Source organism: Schistocerca serialis, chromosome 4 (genome assembly GCF_023864345.2).
Source record: "Schistocerca serialis cubense isolate TAMUIC-IGC-003099 chromosome 4, iqSchSeri2.2, whole genome shotgun sequence".
Taxonomy (NCBI): Eukaryota; Metazoa; Arthropoda; class Insecta; order Orthoptera; family Acrididae; genus Schistocerca; species Schistocerca serialis.
The window spans coordinates 475,465,280-475,490,963 of record NC_064641.1 but is presented as its reverse complement, the minus strand read 5'-3'; the positions used below and the strand labels follow the sequence as shown (position 1 = coordinate 475,490,963).

Genomic DNA, 25,684 nt, shown 5'->3' with positions numbered 1-25,684 from the left:
CAGCAAGGGACTGGATAACAGCATTGCTGGTTCTAAGGACAGTTCCGAAAAGTTTGTGAGTGCACAAGTGGTGGTTATGGACTTGCTATATTCTCCGCAAGAATCTTCGATGGTGATTGTGCAACTGCACAGTCACAACAGATGGCTGCTGGCCTTCTCTACAAGGACTACAGTGGGTCTGCATCTATGATGACCCACCAACGCCATTATCTCTACAAGGACTACAGTGGGTCTGCATCTTTGATGACCCACCAATACCATTATTTCTACAAGGACTGCAGTGGGTCTACACCTCTGGTGGCCCACCAATACCACAATCTCTACCAGGACTACAGTGGGTCTGCTCTGTGATGACCTACCTACCAATACTCTTCAAAACTTCGATTGACTCTGCTGTGGGTTTGCTCTGTTGTGGCCCATTACCTGTCTGCATGTCAAGAGTCAGCACTGTCTTTCCGTTGGAAGGACAACACTACTTCTTCAAGACTGCATGGAAATCCACTACTTCCGTGTGCATTTTCTTCTACTGCTCAGACTTTGAGAAAAACACTACTATTTTACCGTAATGAACAATCAGGACTGTCTTTATGGACTGTGAGAAAATTTTTAGCTTTTGACCAACATTGTATCAATAAGTGTGTGCATTTGATTTCTTTGTTATTGTAATTATGAAAAATTTTATCAAATCATTATTGGCCACTGCCCAAAGAAAAAATTTGTAAAATTTTTTGTGGGGAGCATGGGGGCTATGTAAGTAGGCTGTTTATGTTTTCTCTATGTAAGTAGGCTGTTTATGTTTTCTCTATGTAAGTAGGCTGTTTATGTTTTCTCTATGTAAGTAGGCTGTTTAGGTTTTTTTATTGGTAACGCCACCTCTGTATGAAAATCACTGGCTGTGCTGTGTGCAGTCTGTGGCTAGTTTGCATTGTTGTCTGCCATTGTAGTGTTAGGCAGCTGGCTGTGAACAGCGCGTAGCGTTGCGCAGTTGGAGGTGAGCCGCCAGCAGTGGTGGATGTGGGGAGAGAGATGGCGGAGTTTTGAAATTTGTCATGAACTGCTATATTTATATATGATGATATCAAGGTAAATACATTGTTTGTTCTCTATTAATATCTTTCATTTGCTAACTATCCCTATCAGTAGTTAGTGCCTTCAGTAGTTTGAATCTTTTATTTAGCTGGCAGTAGTGGCGCTCGCTGTATTGCAGTAGCTTGAGCAGCGAAGATTTTTGTGAGGTAAGTGATTTGTGAAAGGTATAGTTTAATGTTAGTCAGGGCCATTCTTTTGTAGGGAATTTGGAAAGTCAGATTGCGTTGCGCTAACAAAATATTGTGTGTCAGTTTAAGGTCAGTCGTGTATAAATAGTTCAAAGGGGAAGTTTCCCACATCCACCACTGCTGGCGGCTCACCTCCAACTGCGCAACGCTACGCGCTGTTCACATCCAGCTGCCGCTGCCCAACACTACAATGGCAGACAACAATGCAAACTAGCCACAGACTGCACATGTACTCATGTCATAATTCCACTGATGTATATGTTAGTTCGATTCTTTTGTAAAGCCTGTACTACAGATGTTATCTGTATTGTTATGTTTTTAATAATGTATTCTGTACCTTTGTTATTGTATTATTATGTTATAAAATTGTAATTGTCACCAGTTCATGATATTATTAACTTGTTAGTTACATTTCACTGCACACGTTTCTGTTGGTCATAGTATATGGACAATATGTGAGAAGTAGGGACTGTTAGTGTTTGCACGAGTGTTGATAATTCAGCAAGGGACTGGATAACAGCATTGCTGGTTCTAAGGACAATTCCAAAAACTTTGTGAGTGCACAAGTGGTGGTTTATGGACTTGCTATATTCTCTGCAAGACTCTTCGATGGTGATTGTGCACCTGCACAGTCGCAACAGATGGCTGCTGGCCATTTCTACAAGGACTACAGTGGGTCTACACCTTTGCTGACTCACCATTACCATTATCACTACAAGGACTACAGTGGGTCTGCACCTCTGGTGGCCCACCAATACCACAATCTCTACCAGGACTACAGTGGGTCTGCTCTGTGATGACCTACCTACCAATATTCTTCCAAACTACGACTGACTCTGCTGTGGGTTTGCTCTGTTGTGGCCCATTACCTGTATGCATGTCAAGAGTCAGCACTGTCTTTCCGTTGGAAGGGCAACACTACTTCTTCAAGACGGCATGGAAATCCACTACTTCCGTGTGCATTTTCTTCTACTGCTCAGACTTTGAGAAAAACACTACTATTTTACCGTAATGAACAATCAGAACTGTCTTTATGGACTGTGAAAAATTTTAGCTTTTGACCAACATTGTATCAATAAGTGTGTGCATTTTATATCTTTGTTACTGTAATTGTGAAAAATTTTTGTCAAATCTGTATTGGCCAGTGCCCAACATCATTTGTAAAAATTTTTTGTGGGGAGCATGGGGGCTATGTAAGTAGGCTGTTTATGTTTTCTTTATGTAAGTAGGCTGTTTAGGTTTTTTTATTGGTAACGCCAGCTCTGTATGAAAAATCACTGGCTGTGCTGTGTGCAGTCTGTGGCTAGTTTGCATTGTTGTCTGCCATTGTAGTGTTGGGCAGCAGCAGCTGGCTGTGAACAGCGCGTAGCGTTGCGCAGTTGGAGGTGAGCCGCCAGCAGTGGTGGATGTGGAGAGAGAGATGGCGGAGTTTTGAAATTTGTCATGAACTGCTATATTTATATATGATGATATCAAGGTAAATACATTGTTTGTTCTCTATTAATATCTTTCATTTGCTAACTATCCCTATCAGTAGTTAGTGCCTTCAGTAGTTTGAATCTTTTATTTAGCTGGCAGTAGTGGCGCTCGCTGTATTGCAGTAGCTTGAGCAGCGAAGATTTTTGTGAGGTAAGTGATTTGTGAAAGGTATAGTTTAATGTTAGTCAGGGCCATTCTTTTGTAGGGAATTTTGAAAGTCAGATTGCGTTGCGCTAACAAAATATTGTGTGTCAGTTTAAGCACAGTCGTGTATAAATTGTTCAAAGGGGAAGTTTCACACTTTGTTTCATTTTTCAAGGAAAATTTAATGCAAATTCTTTGACCTACCTCTTTCGAAAGTAAAAATTCGCCGAGCACACGAAAATACGTATAATCTTTTCGACTGTCAACAAGAAACTAAATATTCAAAGCAGCTGAAAATGTAAACATAAATCAGAAAATGGTTCAAATGGCTCTTAGCACTATGGGACTCAACTGCTGTGGTCATCAGTCCCCTAGAACTTAGAACTGCTTAAACCTAACTAACCGAAGGACATCACACACATCCATGCCCGAGGCAGGATTCGAACCTGCGACCGTAGCAGTCGCACGGTTCCGGACTGCGCGCCTAGAACCGCGAGACCACCGCGGCCGGCCATAAATCAGAAACATATGTACCAACAAGATAAAAGAAATTGAAAATCGTGTTATAAATCCTGCGAAATTAAGTAACTCCCGTTACTTTTTAATCACACCTCGTATGCCCTATTCCGAACGGTTTCCGAGATAGAACAGTTTTAATGTAAATTGTTATTCACAGACTGTATTATTCGGTACATTGTCATGTGTACACAAATACACATACACAACAGTTACTAAACATTACATCATGAGTTTTACAGAGTAACAATAGAAAAATTTGTATTTTTAACATATACATATCCTACGCGTCACATTACACTGTTGTACAGTCCACAGTAAATGCTCGAATATCCCACCGTCAATTTCAATGCATTTGTGCACTCTTGGGAGGACATGATGTTTTGCCTCTCTGAGTGCGTCTGCACGTTCCCTAATGAGGGCAGCGGCGTCCGTGATGCGACCAATCAGCTCATCTCCGGTATTCATCTTTCGTTGTACGCCTAAGACTTCATCCAACACCATATGTACAAAAATTTAAGGCGTAATGCCGGGTGATCATGATGGTCAGTTATTTCTACCAAATCCAGCTATTAGGGTACGTGCAGGTGAGATGTCCCCTCACACGCTTGGTAAAAAGGGACTCTGTCATAATGGAAGCACATTGCAGTTAGCGTAAGCAAAGGAACGTCCTCAAGTTGCTCAACAAATGAATGTTCCAACAAATTCAAGTAAATCCGTCACGTCATTCGCTCTTCTAAAATGATCACTAGTCCATCTCGGGAGCATTTGGAGCAGAAACTATGTCCATATGAAGGTTTTTGCGTCAACTGAGCCTTCCTGCCATATCCCTGAATATTGACCATTCCTCCTGCGACGCTCTGTGTACGAACGGCTGTGTTGGCATACGTCATTAGTGCTATTAGTTTCTTAAAATATATGTCTTATAATCAATAAAATTCTTCTCCTTCGTTGTTGTTGTTGTTGTGGTCTTCAGTCCTGAGACTGGTTTGATGCAGCTCTCCATGCTACTCTATCCTGTGCAAGATTTTTCATCTCCCAGTACCTACTGCAACCTACATCCTTCTGAATCTGCTTAGTGTATTCATCTCTTGGTCTCCCTCTACGATTTTTACCCTCCACGCTGCCCTCCATTACTAAATTGGTGATCCCTTGATGCCTCAGAACATGTCCCACCAACCGATCCCTTCTTCTGGTCAAGTTGTGCCACAAACTTCTCTTCTCCCCAATCCTATTCAATACTACCTCATTAGTTATGTGATCTACCCATCTAATCTTCAGCATTCTTCTGTAGCACCACATTTCGAAAGCTTCTATTCTCTTCTTGTCCAAACTATTTATCGTCCATGTTTCACTTCCATACATGGCTACACTCCATACGAATACTTTCAGAAATGACTTCCTGACACTTAAATCAATACTGGATGTTAACAAATTTCTCTTCTTCAGAAACGCTTTCCTTGCCATTGCCAGCCTACATTTTATACCCTCTCTACTTCGACCATCATCAGTTATTTTGCTCCCCAAATAGCAAAACTCCTTTACTACTTTAAGTGCCTCATTTCCTAATGTAATTCCCTCGGCATCACCCGACTTAATTAGACTACATTCCATTATCCTTGTTTTGCTTTTGTTGATGTTCATCTTATATCCTCCTTTCAAGACACTGTCTATTCCATTCAACTGCTCTTCCAAGTCCTTTGCTGTCTCTGACAGAATTACAATGTCATCGGCGAACCTCAAAGTTTTTATTTCTTCTCCATGAATTTTAATACCTACTCCGAATTTTTCTTTTGTTTCCTTTACTGCTTGCTCAATATACAGATTGAACAACATCGGGGAGAGGCTACAACCCTGTCTTACTCCCTTCCCAACCACTGCTTCCCTTTCATGTCCCTCGACTCTTATAACTGCCATCTGGTTTCTGTACAAATTGTAAATAGCCTTTCGCTCCCTGTATTTTACCCCTGCCACCTTTAGAATTTGGAAGAGAGTATTCCAGTCAACATTGTCAAAAGCTTTCTCTAAGTCTACAAATGCTAGAAACGTAGGTTTGCCTTTCCTTAATCTTTCTTCTAAGATAAGTCGTAAGGTCAGTATTGCCTCACGTGTTCCAGTGTTTTTACGGAATCCAAACTGATCTTCCCCGAGGTTGGCTTCTACTAGTTTTTCCATTCGTCTGTAAAGAATTCGTGTTATTATTTTGCAGCTGTGACTTATTAAGCTGATAGTTCGGTAATTTTCACATCTGTCAACACCTGCTTTCTTTGGGATTGGAATTATTATATTCTTCTTGAAGTCTGGGGGTATTTCGCCTGTTTCATAACAACTATAAATACGACAGTTTATAGACAATTTTACATAACGTAAAGCATAGAAATTACGGAAAAATGTATCTCTGACACCACAAATAGGATCTTCACCCGACACATTGGTAAAACTTCAGTTGTCAGATGTTACACTTGGTGGATACGCAGTGGGAATTATGTACGGACGTGACATGAATTCGATAGTAGTTAGTAGAGCAAGTCATGTGTTTGTAATACGTTAAGGAATTCACGATAGTACAAGGACAAAGGCGTTACCAGTTGTGTACTTAACATGAGATGACAAATTACTAGTCTGAAGACGAAAGTAATTCCGAAACGCGTAATGCATACTTTGTGATCAATAAAGTCATTCTTCACCTGCTCTATGCCTTTTTATGCGACCTAGCCAGTGAATGAAGGCTCCAAAATGTATACCCGGAGAGCTATAAGCACGTCCCTCCTACTGAACAGGTTGTCATAGCTCTTAAGTTATGTATTTTGGAGACCATGTTTACTGGACTTTTTTCTCTTGTTTTGATCGATACTACGTTCTCCCAAAATATGGAAAAGAAAGAGCTTGCAAGAGAAGAGATTTGTTTACTAGTATCGAAGATGAAGAAGTGCTCATAAGTCTGAACGTATCCATTTTAGAAGCTATTTTTACTAGACGTTTTTGCTTCGAATAATCGTTCCTACCATAAGCCCTAAATACTAACCATTCCTCCTGGGTTGCCCCGTAGAAGTGACGAAACCTCCTGTCTTATTTTGCACATGGAATATGTAGACAGGGCAGACACGTGGACAGCTTTCTCCTGAAAGGAATAACATGTGCCGACGCACTAAACAGTAAGGTAGGAAGAATTACAGTGCTTATAAAAATATTTTGTTTGTATAAACATTTTGTGAACAGAATATATTCTTAACGTTGAACTGGTGTCTAAGAAATTTGTGTTATTACAGCTGTTAATTAATAGTTGCACAATAGCGGAATTCTCAATCGTGAATAAAGATATGTTGTACTATCTGCAACTAGTAGAATAGTATATATGTCTATAGAAGAGACATATACAGTGATAGACGCGTTTATAACGGGGTGTGGGGATGAGGGATGATGTGTCATTTACTGTTTACCCCAGAACTTTGCAAAAGTCTCTTGTATTCTAAATCATCGTTATTTTCAGTTTCTTTGTATATCATTTATTTCAACAAATTATCATCTTGAACTGTTAAAGATGTTCTCGTCTTCGTGGAACCATGTAGTGTACAGAGCCCTGTGCACAGCTGTATTCTGTGAAAACACATCAGTTGCTCAATATTAGCGACAAACATTTTACGCGCATGCCATGCACATATAGGAACCAATGTAAAATCGAGAGGAACCCTTACCTTTGACAGATAGTGTCTACACAGCCAGGCCCCCCTACCGCCACCACCTGCGACAGAAAGACAGAGCAGTCAGACGCAGCTGCCTACAATGGCGTCGGCTTCGAAGGGACGGTAAGCTGAAAAGTAGAATAGATGAACGATTTAAAATAGAACACTAAAAGAGTTAAACCTTCTACATCAACACGCACATCAGTAAGCTCATCCGACAAGAAATTTGTCAACTCAGTGCGCACGCACAGATGAGTCGTTAAGTCTTTACAGATGTCGCAATGATCGAGTCACATGCTTAACCGTGCGCGCACTGCCTCTACGTGTGCGTAAGGAAGTAGTGAACAGTGAGACATTTATGTTTCAAGTGGACATTGTGAGTAAACATGGATAGATGTAAAGATATGACAGATCGTCAGAAAGGAGCAATGTGTATGACCATGCTCGTGGCTGTGCAGTGTGTCATGCTGGGTTCGTTGGTGTTTCGCGGTGAATTGTTCAACGTGTCTACAAACAATGGTGTAACGTCATATAGTGTAAGCTTTCACGGCCGGTACTGATTTCACGTAAAACATTCGGGCTTATAGGCCGTGGTCGACGCATAGAACTTCCCCTATCTTTTCATCTCCGACTGCACGAGACATCTTCAGAAGTAAAACGGCGAACTGCAACCAGAAGTTGAGGGAGCGCCGTCTAGTTGAACACAAGAGCAATTGTCCCCTGGGACTTACGCATAAATCGGCCGTAGCGGAACATGTTTGCCAAGAGGGTGATCATGAAGTAAAATTTAGTGAGACGAGCCCATCTCGACATCATCACATTATCACGCACGCATATATAGAAAGGTTACTGAGATATATAGACATCGTAACAATTTTATCAGAAAAGGGGTAAGAGCTAAATTAGATAAAATTGGATGTAAACGTTGCACCATAAGAATGATGATCAATTACCTTCAGTCGAGAAAGTTGGCAACACCAGACATAATCTCGTAACCGACGTCATGTGATGGATTGTGGTGCCCTCTACACTGCCTATGTATTCGCCACTCCCTCGAGTTCTGATTGCAGTTCGCCACTTCACCTGTGAAGGTGTCTCCCGTAACCGGAGATGAAACTTTACGGGAAGTTTTATGCATCGAACACGGCCTATCCACCCCTGAAGTTTTAAGTGAAGTGGTATAACACACGTGGCCATGAAACACGACGTCAGAATTGTGGTCGCTAAAAGGTACTGACTGAAAAGGATCGGAGAAACGTTTCACGGATTTTGAATCAAAATTACTTTCAAACCCGACAACAAGAACTGCAGGCAATGAATAAAGGTCCTTTCATTGCTCACACAGGAACATGAAGACAACAGCAAAGTTCATCGGACTGGAGAAAATATGACTAGTTTTCTGAAAACTCCCACACACTATTAAGTCTCGATTGGTCTGCGAAATCATCTGACTTGAACCTCATAGGATATGTGTGGGACATGTTGGAACAGCGGGTAAAACACAGACATAAGCATCCGCGCAATTTGGTGGAACTGTGCGATAAAATCCACGAGTCGCTTAACTTGAATGCGACGTACCTGCACAACCTTGTGGACTCGCTTGCTAACCGAAACCAGGCGGTTATCAAGTCCATGGGAGGAATTAAACAGCTTAAAATGATGGCACCACCATCAAACAAAATCTTCCGTCATGCTGTATAAGAGTGGATGTGTATGTAGAACCAAATGTGATAATAGTAAGATTAGATTTTGTTGATGTGCGCCTTACTCATTTCTGATGGAAGTTGTATACAGGGTGACTTAGCTTCCCCTAGCAACGGGGTTTATGCAACCTGCAACACCTTCAAAAACCATGCACGAAGTTTTCATTTTCTCTCACTCGTTATGTGCAAATTATTAGACTACTGAAATAATGAATGTGACCTTTTCGTAGGAAATTTAATGTAGTTAAATCTTGTATTGGGGTGCATTCCACTGGATGCCACGAGTTTCGAGTTATACAAGAAAAAGTACAAAAATGGCCTTCAAATGCACGTCCACCTCAACACTCATTCCTCACTAGTCAGCATTTCTAGTATGCTGTTGTTAATGGGACTCCCTCCTACCACTCTACAAAAATTTCGAACTTCACGAACTATTCCCGATATTCGTTCTTTTTTGGTCTCTGTTGGTTGGCTGATTTGGTGGGAGGGGACCAAACAGCGAGGTCATCGGTCCCATCGGATTAGGGAAGGATGAGGAAGGAAATCGGTCATGCCCTTTCAAAGAAATCATCTCTGCATTTGCCTGGAGCGATTTAAGGAAATCACGGAAAACCTAAATCAGGATGGCTGGACAGGGGTTTGAACCGTCCTTCTCCAGAATGCGAGTCGATTGTGCTAACCACTGCGCCACCTCGCTCGGGTTTGGTCTCAATTGAGTGAGCTATTAAAGCACCATCATAGTCGGCTGTTTCTTTAATATTATCAATTGAAACGTGCTCGTAAGGGTAATGAAAGAAAAACTACTTTTGCGAACGTTACACTAAAACTAATTACGTTAACAATTCAGTCCAAACTAAAGCCCTTACAAACACAGTAGTTTTGTAGTGAGAGGGCCTGACCAATACAACGATGCAACTTTTTACGTTACGCTGTTAAAATACACAAAAATGCAATGCCAAATTTACACGAACATCAGTTTTACAATTTGTAAGTGCTCGATTAAGTTGGTGGCGTAACAAGGCCACGCAATGAAGATCAGAAAAGGTCGAATATCATAAATAATTGGTGCAGTCCCATATTATTGTACAGTGGTAGGAGGGAGAACTATGAATAACATATTATGAACAACGTATTAGAAATCCTGACCAGTGGGGACTGAGTGTGGGAGTAGGTGTGTGTTTGAAGGTCACTTTTGTACGTTTTTCTTGAATAACTCGAAATCTATGACCTACAGTGAAAACGTGTCCCAGTCCGAAATTTAACTACAAAAAGGCTCTAATAATTTTTTCTGTGGGAGTAACAGTTTACACATGGCGAGTGAGAGAGTGTAAAAATCTCGCGCGTGGTATCTAAAGGTGTTGCGCAATCCATCGGTAGGGGCAGCTAACTCACCATGTATACATGTCTACATCTACATTTACTTGATTACTCTGCAATTCACAGTTAAGTGCCTGGCAGAGGGTTCATCGAACCACCTTTAAGCCACTACCCTCCCATTCTACTCTCGAATGGCGTGTGGGGAAAACGAGCACTTATATCTTTCTGTCAAACTCTGATTTCTCTTATTTTATTATAATGATCATTTCTCTCTATGCAGGTGGGCACCAACAAAATATTTTCACATGTGGACGAGAAATATGGCGACAGAAATTTCACGAGAAGATACTAAACACACTGAAATTTCACGAGAAGATACTACTACAACAAAAAACGCCTCTGTTATAAAAATCGACATTCCCTACCCCACCATGAACCATGGAGCTTACCGTTTGTGGGAAGGCTTGCGTGCCTCAGCGATACAGATAGCCGTACCGTAGGTGCAACCACAATGGAGGGTTATCTGTTGAGAGGCCAGACAAGCGTATGGTTCATGAGAGGGGTTGCAGCCTTTTCAGTAGTTGCAGGGGCAACAGTCTGGATGATTGACTGATCTGGCTGTGTAACATCAACCAAAACGGCCTTGCTGTGCTGGTACTGCAAACGGCAAGGGGAAACTACAGCCGTAATTTTTTCCGAGGGCATGTAGCTTTATTGTATGGTTTGATGATGATGGCTTCCTCATGGGTAAAATATTCCGGAGGTAAAGTAGTCCCCCATTCGGATCTCCGGGCGGGGACTATTCAGGAGGACGTCGTTATCAGGAGAAACAAAACTAGCGTTCTACGGATCAGAGCGTGGAATGTCAGATCCCTTAATCGGGCAGGTAGGTTACAAAATTTAAAAAGAGAAATGTATAGTTTAAAGTTTTATATAGTTGGAATTAATGAAGTTCGGTGGCAGGAGGAAGAAGACTGCTGGTCAGGTGAATACAGAGTTATAAATACAAAATCGAGTAAGGGTAATGTGGGAACTGCTTTAATAATGAATAAAAAAACAGGAACACCGAAAAGCTACTACGAACAGCATAGCGAACGCATTGTAGTAGCCAAAACACACACGAAGCCCACGCCTACCATAGTAGTACAAGTTTATATGCCAGCTAGCTCCGCAGATGGTTCAAATCGTTCAAATGGCTCTGAGCACTATGGGACTTAACATCTGTGGTCATCAGTCCCCTAGAACTTAGAACTACTTAAACCTCACTAACCTAAGGACATCACTCACATCCATGCCCGAGGCAGGATTCGAACCTGCGACCGTAGCAGTCACGCAGTTCCAGACTGAAGCGCCTAAAACCACACTGCCACACCGGCCGGCAGCTCCGTAGATGAAGAGATTGAAGAAATGTATGATGCGATAAAAGAAATTATTTAGATAGTTAAGTGAGACAAAAATTTAATAGTCATGGGGGACTGGAATTCTATAGTATGAAAAGGGAGAGAAGGAAAAGTAGTAGGTGAATATGGACTGGGAGTAAGGAATGAATGAGGAAGACACCTTGTAGGATTTTGCACAGAGCGTAACTTAATCATAGGTAACCCTTGGTTTAAGAATCACGAAAGAAGGTTGTTTACGTGGAAGAAGCCTGGAGGCACAGGAAGGCTTCCGCGCGACCGCAACGGTCGCAGGTTCGAATCCCGCCTCGGTCATGGATGTGTGTGATGTCCTTAGGTTAGTTAGGTTTAAGTAGTTCTAAGTTCTAGAGGACTGACGACCACAGAAGTTAAGTCCCACAGTGCTCAGAGCCATTTGAACCATTTGTACAGGAAGGCTTCAGATAGATTACACAAAGATAAGACAGAGATTTTGGAACCAGGTTTTAAATTGTAAGACATTTCCAGAGGCAGATGTGGACTCTAGCCGCAATTTATTACTTATGAACTGTTGATTAAAATTGAAGAAACTGTAAAAAGGTAGGAATATGAAGAGATGGGACTGGGTAAACTGAAAGAACCAGTGGTTGTAGAGAGTTTCAGAGAAAGCATTAGGGAACGACTGACAAGAACAGGGGAAAGAAATACAGTAGAAGAAGAATGCGTATTTTTGAGAGATGAAATAATGAAAGCAGCAGAGGATTAAGTTGGACAAAAGACGAGGGCTAATAGAAATCCATGCGTAACAGAAGAGATATTGAATTTAATAATGAAAGGAGAAAATATAAAAATGCAGTAAATGAAGCAGGTGAAAAGGAATAAAAACGTCTCAGAAATTAGCTCGGCAGGAGGTGTAAAATGGCTAAGCAGGGATGGATAGAGGACAAATGTAAGCATGTAAAAGCATATATCACTTGGGGGTAAGATAGATACTGTCTACAGGATAATTAAAGAGACCTTTGGTGAAAAGAGAATCACTTGTATGAATATCAAGAGCTCAGATGGAAAACCAGTTCCAAGCCGAAAGGTGGAAGCAGTATTACAGGGTCTATACAAGGGCGATGTATTTGAGGGCAGTATTATGGAAATGGAAGAGGATGTAGATGAAGACGAAGTGGGAGATTTGACATTGCGAGAAGAATTTGACAGAACACTGAAAGACCGAAGTCGAAACAAGACCCCAGGAATAGACAACATTCAATTAGAACTACTGATAACCATGAGAGAGCCAGCCCTGACAAAACTCTTCCATCTGGTGAGCAAGATGTATGAGACAGGCGAAATACCCTCCAGTTTAATAAGTCACGGCTGCAAAATACTAACACGAATTCTTTACAGACGAATGGAAAAATTGGTAGAATCTGACGTCGAGGAAGATCAGTTTCGATTCCGTAGAAATGTTGGAGCATGTGATGCAATACTGACCCTACGGATTATCTTAGAAGACAGGTTAAGGAGAGGTAAACCTACGTTTCTAGCATTTGTAGACTTAGAGAAAGCTTTTGACAATAATGACTGGAATACTCTGTTTCAAATTCTGTAGGTGGCAGGGGTAAAATACAGGGAGCGAAAGGCTATTTACAATTTGTACAGAGAAAAGATGGCAGTTATAAGAGTCGAGGGGCGTGAAAGGGAAGCAGTGATTGAGAAGGGAGTGAGACAGGTTGAACCCTATCCCTGATGTTATTCAATCTGTGTATTGAGCAAGCAGTAGAGGCAACAAAAGAAAATTTTGGGGTAGGAATTCAAATTTAAGGGGGAGAAATAAAAACTTTAAGGTTTGCCGACGACATTGTAATTTGTCAGAGACAGCAAAGGACCTGGAAGAGCACTTGAACGGAATTGACAGTGTCTTGAAAGGAGGATATAAGATGAAAATCAACAAAAGCAAAACGAAGATAATGGAATGATGCTGAGGAATTAGATTAGGAAATGAGACTCTTAAAGTAGTAGAGGAGTTCTGATACATGGCAAGCAAAATATCTGATGATGGTCGATGTAGAGAGAATATAAAATGTAGACTGGCTATGGCAAGTAATGCGTTTCTGAAGAGGAAAAATTTGTTACCATCGAACATAGATTTAGGTGTCAGGAAATACTTCCTGAAAGTATTTGTGTGGAGTGTAGCCATGTATGGAATTGAAACATGGAAGATAAATAGTTTAGAAAAAAAGAGAATAGAATCTTTCTAAATGTTGTGCTACAGAATAATGCTGCAGATTAGATAGGAAGATCACATAATTAATGAGGAGGTGCTGAACAGAATCGAGGAGAAGAGGAATTTGTGGGACAAGAAGAAGGAATCGCCAGGTAGGACACAATCTGAGGCATCAAGGGATCACCAATTTGGTACTAGGGGGAAGCGTGAAAGGTAAAAGTCGTAGAGGGAGACCAAGATTTGAAAACACTAAGCAGATTCAGAAGTATCTGAGTTGCAGTAGTTACTCGGAGATGAAGAGGCTAGCACAAGATAGAGTAGCATGGAGAGCTGCATCAAACAAGTCTCAGGACTGAAGACGCAACAACAACATGACTAATTTATACGTACAATTAAACAGCGTCGTGCACTAACTGGACAATATACACTACTGGCCATTAAAATTGCCAACCACGAAGATGACGTAATACAGACACGAAACTTAACCGACAGGAAGAAGATGCTGTGATATGCAAACGATTAGCTTTTCAGAGCATTCACACAAGGTTGGCGCCGATGGCGACATCTACAACATGCTGACATGAGGAAAGTTTCCAACCGATTTCTCGTATACAAACACCAGTTGACCAGCGTTGCCTGGCGAAACGTTGTTGTGATGCCTCGTGTAAGGAGGAGAAATGCGTACCATCACGTTTCCGACTTTGATAAAGGTCAGATTGCGGCCTATCGCGATTGCGGTTCATCGTATCGCGACACTGCTGCTCGCTTTGGTCGAGATCCAATGACTGTTAGCAGAATATGGAATCGGTGGGTTCAGGAGGGTAATACGGAACACCGTGCTGGATCCCAACGGCCTCGTATCACTAGCAGTCGAGATGACAGGCATCTTATCCGCATGGCTGTAACGGATCGTGCAGCCACGTCTCGCTCCCTGAGTCAACAGATGGTGACGTTTGCAAGACAACAACCATCTGCACGAACAGTTCGACGACGTTTGCAGCAGAATGGACTATCAGCTCGCAGACCATGGCTGCGGTTCGTGCAGCTGCGGCACAGACAGGAGCGCCTGCGATGGTGTACCCAACGACGAACCCGGGTGCACGAATGGTAAAACAACACTTTTTCGGATGTATCCAGGTTCTGTTTAGAGCATCATGATGGTCGCATTCGTGTTTGGCGACATCGCGGTGAACGCACATTGGAAGCGTGTATTCGTCATCGCCATAATGGTGTATCACCCGGCGTGATGGTATGGGGTGCCATTGGTTACACGTCTCGGTCACCTCTTGTTCGCATTGACGGCACTTTGAACAGTGGACGTTACATTTCAGATGTGTTACGACCCGTGGCTCTAACCTTCATTCGATCCCTGCGAAACCCTACATTTCAGCAGGATAATGCGCGACCGCATGTTGCAGGTCCTGTACGGGCCTTTCTGGATAATGTTAGACTGCTGCCCTGGCCAGAACATCTCCAGATCTCCCACCAATTGAAAAAGTCTGGTCAATGGTGGTCGAGCAACTGGCTCGTCACAATACACCACTCGCTACTCTTGATGAAGTGTGATATCGTGTTGAAGCTGCATGGGCAGCTGTATCTGTAGACGCCATCCAAGCTCTGTTTGACTCAATGCCCAAGCGTATCAAGGCCTTTATTATGGCCAGAGGTGATTGTTCTGGGTACTGATTTCTCAGGATCTATGCATCCAAACTGCATGAAAATGTAATCACATTTCAGTTCAAGTATAATATATTTGTCCAATGAATACCAGTTTATCATCTGCATTTCTTCTTGGTGTAGCAATTTTAATGGCCAGTCGTGTACACAAAAGCGTCAGTGTGGACAAAGAGACATAGATTTGAGCTCTACGTAGTAGTTACAGAACTCTGCTTGCAACGGACCGGCGGGAACACGACTGCCAGTGGCGTAGACGTAATCGGTTGACGCCCTCGCAGGAGAGCTGGCGCTCTGTCGCTGCAGCCTGGGCAGCGTCTCGCATTTCCGAGCCGCGAAGCGGCCTCTGTTTACGCGAATCTAATTAAGCATGCAAGGCTGAATCCCTAGCAGCGTCGAGGAACGCGCATCTCGGTCACAGGCTGCTGCAGTCTCACTTTCGAAATTCATTAAAGCTTCATTTACACCGATTACGGCGTGTTAGGGATTCCACACGAAACCTCGGGAGTGTTTTAGAACTGGAATGTTGAAGTGACCTGATATCTTACAGCTTAACTCTCAGCACGTTAGCCAGCGAATGTGCCGTGTAGCTTAACAATCCAGAAATCTGGCACTGGCAACACAGATACTAACTAGCGTAATAAGAATCCCGAGAAACGCACGCAGCTCTGAAGATATTTTATTCCCTGACAAGTATTTTTCCTTTCCATAATGAAAGCCGCTGCATACTACTGGCTGTAACGAATTATACGCGCTATGTAACCGGAAAATGTGATGAAATCAGTCACGATGACTATTGGTACTTCCTCACTACAGAGAGCCACAAAACACTTTAAGAGAGAAATGCAAAGAAAAGGTGAGCCGTTTTTCCTTTCAAAGTACATTCACCGTACTAATTCAATGAAATACAAATAAGATAAAGGTGAAAGGAAATTTGAAAAGGAAAGTACACAGTCCAGTCACATTAATGTGACCATCGCACATGTTCCACGTCAAAGTGCAATAGCCACTCACGGACGGCAGGTCGCAGCTATACGGGTGTGGGGTGTATAAAGCCTGTCGGGGGGATGCCGCGATTGATGTGACGTCCAACTGGACAGGATCATTGGCTTTCGGGCACTTCCGAAACGGCTAAATTTGCAAGCTGTCAGCGTACCGCCGTGGTTAAAGTATGCCGTACATGGCAAAATGGCGCTATCAAAAAAAAAAAAAAAAAAAAAAAAAAAGGCTCTGACCAGTATGGGACTAAACTTCTGAGGTCATCAGTCCCCTAGAAATTAGAACTACTTAAACCTAACTAACCTAAGGACATCACACACATCCATGCCCGAGGCAGGATTCGAGCCTGCGACCGTAGCGGTGGCGCGGCTCCAGACTGTAGCGCCTAGAACCGCTCGGCCACTCCGGCCGGCGGCGCTATCCAAATCGGCGCCGAGGCAGCTGTGGCGCACCACGAGCCATACATAACATGGGTGAACGACAGCTGCAGGGATATGTATAGGCGAATAGACATGCAACTGTTGAGTAATTGACCGCCAGGATGAAACAAGGGGCTACTAACGATGTCTCCTCAACGACCTCGCAACAAACATTACTGCGTATGTGTATCCGCGGCAGGTATCTGGTTCATGCCGCCATGACGGGCCGTAGAGGATAGGCTGCGGAGATGTGTACTCCGGAATCGATGTGCAACTGTTGAGCAACTGACTGCACAAATCAAACAAGGGGCTATCAACATTGTCTGCTTAACGATCGTTCAGCGAACGTTGCTGCATATCGGTCTTCACAGCAGGCATCAATGCCTGCTGCTGTTCATCAGCGACGAAGGCTGCGATTTTCTCGCCAGTACCGCAACCAGACGTCCGCTTTGGACATCCACTGAGCGGCGACAGCTGGTCTTTTCATATGAATGACGTTTTATGCTCCATCAGACAAAAAACAAACACCTTGTAACAATCGTTGCAAGGGTCCACGCCGGAGGAGGGAGCGTTATGCCTTAGGAAACGTTTTCGTGGCGTTCCCTGGGATGATCTCGTCATTCTGGAAAGCACAGTGGGTTAACCACAAGAATGTATCTATCCTTGGCGACCATGTCCATCCCTACATGCAGTTTGTTTATCCTCAGCATGATGGCATCTACGAGCAGGACAATGCAACGTGTCACACAGCTCGACGGCTCATCATTGAGGCAGATGTCAATGCCAGGCACCTGGCTTGGCAGTCTGGGGACTCTGATCCCAAAGGCTGCCTCCTCCTTGACCTGGAGGATACTTTAGCGCTATTGGTCTATGGCTCCCACGAACATACCCATATCCCAGTTCGTTCTAACTGCCAGTCAGATGTTCTGGATGTGACCATTTTCAAAAACATCACCACTCAGTTTTCACTGGAAGTTCTCGACAAACTGGCCTGCAATCATGACCCAGTACTACTGCACCTCACCGATGCTGCCCTTTCATTTGATGTTCGTTCCACTGTGACCCTCAGCGATTGGCCCTGAGCTCTATGCGACTTAACTTCTGAGGTCATCAATCGCCTAGAACTTAGAACTAATTAAACCTAAGGACATCACACACATCCATGCCCGAGGCAGGATTCGAACCTGCGACCGCAGCGGTCGCTCGGCTCCAGACTGTAGCGCCTAGAACCGCACGGCCAATCCGGCCGGCCCCTCAGCGATTGGGACAAGCTTGGCAGTGTATTTAATAACACCATTCGACACGACCTCGACTGGACAACACCAGCCAGTATAGCCACTGAAAGCAGTGAAACTCTCCACCTCCCCTGTACCTCAGGCTCTAACCCCCCTGGACGATTCGCCTTCCCTGTTACAGAAGCTGAAGATGCAAAACAACCATTACCGCCAGCGGTGGAAGCAGTTTCGCGATCCTCAGGACAAACGCCAAATGAGACGCCTCCATTGAGAATTCTGCCACTGCCTCGCCAACGGGAGGTCTGAACAATGGGAGGACAGAATGTCCGCTTTCCTCCGCCACCATTAGTGTGACTGGGCTGTCATTCGCCCCTGCGGCGTTCTATTCTGGCCACTGCCCATCCTATATGCACAGCAATTGGCTTGTCATTAATACCTTCCAAATTGTGGAAACGCTGGCGGATGCGTTTGAGGCCCAAAACCACCCCCTTGTCCAGAACCTTTCTCCAGATGAACTACAGGAAACACGATATCCTGACAGCTGTTGCCACTTTCCGTAACTGTCCAACCCAGGCTGCCCAATGTGGCCGGTCAGCCCATGGATTGGATAGACTTTTTAAAAAAACATTTTTGCCATCTGCCGCGCTGTTGTTTCACATCTGGCTTTTTCCCCCTCCAGTGGAAACAAGCCAAGCTGATTGCGATCCCCAAGCGGTTCGAGGACCCTGCAGTCCCCACCAACAACAGGCCCATCAGCCTCATAAATACTATGGCGAAGGTCCTTGAATCTGTGATCCTCCACCGACTTTCCCAACCCCTGGTGGCGGCTGGGACGATCCGACGTGAACAGTTTGGATTCACTTCGCACCTCTCTGCCGAAGTTCAGGTCCTATGGATCAATGAACACGTCAGCAAAGGCTTCAACAGCGCCAAGTCGACAGCTGCCGTTTTTCTGGACTTGCAGAACGTCTACGACAACATCTGGCAAGAGAACCTAGTACGCAAGATGCTGGCGCAGACCCCTATACTAGATATTTATGTCAAGATCGTGGATGACTTCCTCTGCAGTAGGGCTGTCGAAGTGGCTAAATGGAGAAGGTGTTCCAGCATTCGCCAATTGTTGGTGGGCACTCCACAAGGATCAGTGTTGTCTTCCATCCTTTTTAATAATGATATGCTGGTCATCCCCGAGTGCACCTGGCATAATATGCTGACAACACAGCACTATATACCACTGGCTGTATCACTGGCGCCATTGTCGCCCGTCTCCAGTGACAGGTAGACGCCACCATCACCTGGTGCCGAACAAACAAAAAAAATGGTTCAAATTGCTCTGAGGACTATGGGACTTAACATCTATGGTCATCAGTCCCCTAGAACTTAGAACTACTTAAACGTAACTAACCTAAGGACATCACACACATCCATGCCCGAGGCAGGATTCGAACCTGCGACCGTAGCAGTCGCGAACAAACAAAATAGCTCTCAATGCCGCCAAAACTACGGCAGTCTATTTCACCAAGCGGTGCCCAGTCCTCCACCTCAATATTTCGATCGCAGGCGTGTAGGTGACCTGGTCCCCAACGACCACCTATCTTGGGGTCTGGATGGCCAACATGTTGCTCTTCCACCATCATGCGGAGTATGTCGTCAACAAGGGGCTGGGTTTTGTACACCCTCCTCCACAGCAGGGAACCTAACTTGCCTACCAAGCTCCACATCTACCCAGCAATTATCCATCCTGTCCTCACATATGGCTCCGCTATATGTGGACGTTGCAGAGCCGGCAGAACAAGCTTCTCAGGTGGAGCCTGCACACCCCGCCACTCACGACAATTGTGACTATCCACGTGGAAGAGGATATCCCCTCAAGACAACCATACGCAACAATGCGTGGCGGTTCCATGAGAAAGTGGATGACCTGCAGGACACTGTCCATGGGTTACGCCACGTTGGGACCACACTTCCAGGCCACTGACATCGACATCCGGTTAATCTAACTATCTTAGAGGAATCGCATTCCGACCACGGCTAACTATAGGCCTGGCATGCCCACCAAGAATGCATCCTTTGGCGGGACTGGCCCCATATTCTACGTCCACTACTTTCCCACCCTACCTGCCCATGATGGCCTAAGTTTTTCTGCCTGACTGATGTAGTACTGTCACCGTTGAAGATTGGTAGGGGACTCCAAGTCCCACCACCACTCCTCCAAAGTGTATTGCAGTGATGCAGCATTACTGTCCTATGGATAAATTTACTGTCTCACCAACACAGCTAGACCGCAAAAGACCAGTGATGCTGTATTGTACCATATCACATATGGAAAAAAAACTCTTGTCCACCCCCACCCCCCCACTTCCTTCCTGTTTTTCCCCGCCTACCCTCTCTTTCACTCCATTTCTCTTCCCTGAGTCCTTTTGCTTTCCCCTCCTCTGCCTTCCCCACTCCTTCTCGTGTCTGCCGTGCCGCCCTCCTTTTTTACGTGTCTTCTCCCTCCATCGGCTCCCTCCTTTTTTCTTCCTCTCATCTGTCAGGATCCTCCAACCCTTGCCCCCAAATCTGCCTTAGGCTGTGGTGTGCTATCTTCATGTCTAGTCTATAGTGCAGTTAAGTGTTCCCCTTTTTTTTAAGTGTTGCGAACAGAAACCGTACTGTCGCTATATGTGTTTTTTATCTCTTGCGAACAGAAACCAGACTGTCGCCGTGTTTTTTTTTTTAATTTTACCTGTCTACTTAGTGTGTGTCTTCATTGGCATCGTCAGCCCAGTGTTTTTCTATTTTATCTTCCACAACTATCCGCCATTTTACAGTTTTTAAAAAGTCACCGTTTTATCGCTTGTTTTTTTTAATTTTTTTGCGATCTTCTCATTATATTTTTAACTCTTCTGTAGGCTGTAGAGCGGCATATTAAGCTGCTGCCAGTCCCTCCCCCCTCCCCCCTCTGGGTGGGAATCGAAATTCAATAAAGGAAGAAAAACGCTTGTCCAGTCATAATAATTGCGCGGAAGACATACTCTTGTAGAAATGGAACGTTTAACAGTCGCCAAAAAGGTAGATATGGTGTTTATGTGGTTATTGTGATCAAAATGCCCAACAAGCTTGGGCTATGTATGTTGATGGTTATCCTGACCGAGAGCATCCAGGTGTACGGACCTTTTGTCGGATAGTAAATGTATTGAAAGTAGCTGGAGCTGGAAGAGTTTAGCCAAAGAAGAAGACGCACCCAAGAACTGTAACACATGAAGATGCCCGAATATGTGTTTTAGCTGCAGTTGAGGCTAATTTGCACATCAGTAGCAGACAAACTGAGCGGGTATCGGGAATTTCAAAAACGTCAGTTTTGAGAATTCTACACCATCATAAATTTCACCCTTACCATATTTCTATGCACCAGGAATCGCATGGCGATGATTTTGAAGGTCGTGTAAATTTTTGCCATTGGGCACAAGATAAACTACGAGACGATAACAGTTTTTTTTCAAGAGTTGTATTTAGTGACGGAGCGTCATTCACAAACAGAGGTAACATAAACCGGCATAATATGCACTGTCGGGCAACGGAAAATACTGATGGCTGTGAGAAGTGGAACATCAGAGACCCTGGTGGGTTAATGTAGGTATGGAATGACGGGAGGACATCTAATTGACCCTCATTTGATAGAGGGCAATCTAAATGTTGCAACGTATGCCGATTTCTTAATTAATGTTTTACCGATTCTACTACAATATGTTTCACTTCATGACAGAATGGCGATGTCCTTTCAACATAATTGATGGCCGGCACATAATACGAGTGCAGTGGAAGTGGTATTAAATAGAATATTAAACAACAGGTGGGTTGGTCGTAGAAGCACCATACCATGGCGGGCACGTTTACCGGACCTTACATCTCGGAACTTCTTTCTTTGGAGAAAATTGAAAGATATTTGTTATCGTGGTCCACCAACAACGCCTGAAAGCATGCGTCAGCGCATTGTCAATGCATGTGCGACAATTACTGAAGGCGATCGACTCGCTGTTCAGAGGCATTTCGTTACGCGTATTGCCAAATGCATTGAAGCTGAAGGACATAATTTTGAGCATTTATTACGTTAATGAGGTTATTACGGTTGCTCACGCAGTAACAGTATGCGTTCACATAATTTATGATAAGATCACAAAAGTAAATGTATCACATTGTAACAACAGAAATAAAGTCCAAACGTAGCTATTTTTTGTGTTTTAATTTAAAAAAACTACATTGTTACCAGCTGTGCATCTAAATGGGTGAGGCATATTATAAGTGTTGGAATATTACAGCGTCATCCATCACAAAGCGAAACAAATGTCCCAAATGAAACATTCATATCTATTTACGTACTATACGAAATTGTAATAAAAAATGGGGGTACTTATTTTAAAAAATGCAGTTTCTATCAATTTGACCTATTGCAGCGCCAAATAGTGAGCCATCCATAGCGCCATCTGTTTTGCACCGTCACGTTCGAACAGATTTGTTCTTCTAATTTTTTCGTTTGATCCTAATTTCGTGAGATATTTAGTCCGGTCACTATCAATGGACCACCCTATATGTATAAATGGCTTGGTAGTAAGAATCGATCTCGAGGCTGGGGACATCTACGCTGTGAGAATAACTGACACTAATTGTACCTGGCGAGTCACTTTAATTTGGGCGCTCTTCGGCCTGATTGGCTAACTTCAACGCTAATTAACTCGGAAACGACGCAACGTATCAAATTTTTTTCTTAACAGTTATTTCTCACCACAACCTACCCAGTAACGCTCATACAAGGTTGTCAGACTGTTTCTTAGAACCTTGAGTGTAATGGAGCGTGCTAGCTAAGTAAGAAGGAGAGGCAAGCGTCGTATCGAATCTGTGTGGCGGATCAACGACCATTGCCGTAGCGCAGAGACAATGCTGAGTGTCGTTTATGTGCGGATTCCCACGCTCGTTTAACCAAATGCTGGGCTTATACTTAATATTCACCTCAAAAAATATCATACACAAACAGGTAAAATGGGATAACACACATGACTAAGTTAACAAGACTTACACACAGATAGCGCACACTACATCTCTGTCGTAGATTGCCTTGACGACTGTGGCGACTCGAAGGGCATGAAGACACAGAGATAAATCGAAATAAAAAAAAATTGCCAAATGATGAAAACTGCTAACCCGTACGACTGGATAAACAATAGCTAGAAGAGAGTGAGCGAGCTAGAAAGAAAGAGAACTAATGTGCATGCAGGCTTTTTTCGAAAGGATAGATAGAATCTATAAGTATCGACGATCTCAGAGATTTCTTGATCATATTACAAAGAGTACCTAATTTTTGGTAGTTGAGAAGTAACGGCTCTTTGAGTATTACGTACAAAACCCAGTGAAAATGAATAGCTCAGCCATTATCAGCCATTTCACTCCCACTGCTTGGATCTTCTACACCGCAACTTCTGTATTGCCTGTACTGCCAGGTGTAACAAGATACTGTTAACCGCTGGACGTATTTGGCTTCCCCGAACTCAAGGATTTTGCCTGTAGGTGTCGCAACTTGGCGCGAGTTCTGGGCGTCGGTGTGGACTTCGGTCAGCGTAGCAACATGCTTCAAATGCAGTCTCTTCCTTACAGGCAGTTCAGTGCAACAGTATTTCGACCAGTCTTCCAGTACGCTTGATGTCGAAGCGGCTACACCAGTGACTCGCAAGATCACTATGAACATCCAATGAAATAGAGTTCTGGCATTGGTAACGTGCTTTGTTTATCGTGTTGAAGTGCGAGGTTTCTAACCAGTAGCTGGTGCCGGAGATCTCTTTGCCTCTTTTATGTAGCACTTCACAAATGTAGTGACTATGAATGAAATGGTGTGACATTAAAGATGTAGGCGTATCGCTATTTGATTATTAACTCCGCCGATGTGCGTTATTTTCTTCGAATTGTAAAGCTGACACTGTTAGAGTGAAGAACATCTGCAAGAGTTGCACTGTTATTAACCGTGAGTGACATGAGTAAATTATAAACCGAAAATTATTAACTTAATTTCACAATAATTCTTCACCTGGTTTCGTTCATTCAGTTTGACATACCCTGGGGTGACGAAAGTCGTGCGATAGCCATATGCATACGTACAAATGGCTGTAATATCGGGTACACAAGATATAAAAGGTCACTCTATTGAGTGTCATTTGTACTCAGATGCTTCATTTGAAAAAGTTTCCGCCTGTATTATGCCTAACGACGGAAATTAATAGACTTTGAACAATTGGAGCTACGCGCATGGGACATTCCATTTTGGAAGTCGTTAGGGAATTCAGTATTCCAAAAGCCAGAAAGTCAAGTGTGTGCCGAGAACATCAAATTTCAGACATTACCTCTCACCATAGACAACGCAGTGGCCGACTGCGTTCGCTTAACGACCGAGAGCAGCTGTGTTTGCGTGTCAGAAGACAAACACACTGCGTGAAATAACCGCAAAAATCAATTTGAGACGTACGACGAACACATTTATTAGAGCAGTGCGGTGAAATTTGGAGTTAATGTGCTACGGCAGCAGACAATCGAAGCTAGCTCCTTTGCTACCCTACAAAATCCCCTGCAGCCCCTCTCCTGGGCTCGTCACCATATCAGTCGGACTCTGGACGACGGGAAAACTGTGGCCTGGTCAGATGATTCCCGATTTCAGTTGGTAAGATGTGATGGTAGGCTTCGAGTGTGGCGCAGAACCCACGAAGCCATGGACCCAAGTTGTCAGCAAGGCAATGCGCAAGCTGGTGGTGGCTCCATAATGGCTTGGGCTGTGTTTGCATTAAATGGACAGGGTTCTCTGGTCCAACTGAACTGACCGATGACTGGAAATGATTGTGTTGGGTTGCTTGAAGATTTGCAACCATTCATGGACTTCATTTTCCCAAACAACGGTAAAATCTTTGTGGATGACAATGCGCCATATCACTGGGCCACAATTATTCGCGACTGGTTTGAAGAACATTCCGGACAGTTTGAGCGAATGGTCTGGCCACCGAAATCGCCCGATATCAATCTCACCGAAAATTTATGGGACGTAATCGAGCGATCAGTACCTGCACAGAAACCTGCACCGGCAACACTTTCGCAATTATGGATGGCTGTAGAGGCAGCATGCCTCAGTATCTCTGCAGGGGACTTCCAACGACTTGCTGAGCCCACGCCACGTCGAGCTGCTGCACTACGCCGGGAAAAAGGAGGTCGGAAACGATGTTAGCAGGTATCCTGTGACTTTTGTCACAAGTTACCAATACGAGAGTGCTGTCAAAATGATTGATAAATGTGTATGTGTGAGGCTGCCGTATTACATACTGAAATATCTTACTGTGGAGCTGACCCTGAGGAAGCACAATACCAAACTCAGGTGACCAACAGGGTGGAGAACCACCGAAGATGGTCATGTAAATTAATGTAACACAAGGATGCTGTTGCACAACGTAAGCGTCTTATACAAACGAATGTTAGTAAGTGTCGCTCAATTAAGCATGAAACAAATGGTTAACATACCACTCACATAGATATATTAACGGGAGGAGAGATCTTTTAATTATGAGTTGAAACAAATGATCACTATAGCCATTAGATTAGAACTGCCCCCTGATATTTAAAACATCCGTTCAC

At 43.7% G+C, this 25,684-nt stretch overlaps 1 protein-coding gene across 1 annotated transcript in view; it reads right to left on the bottom strand.

Annotated features, from left to right (window-relative positions):
• The window catches only part of LOC126475150 (GTP-binding protein Di-Ras1), a 1,323,975-nt gene that overhangs the window by 470,563 nt on the left and 827,728 nt on the right, over positions 1-25,684 (bottom strand). The window contains exon 4 of the mRNA XM_050102765.1: positions 7,112-7,158. The gene's annotated coding sequence lies outside the window, so the exon portion shown is untranslated. The remainder of the gene's footprint in view (positions 1-7,111; positions 7,159-25,684) is intronic.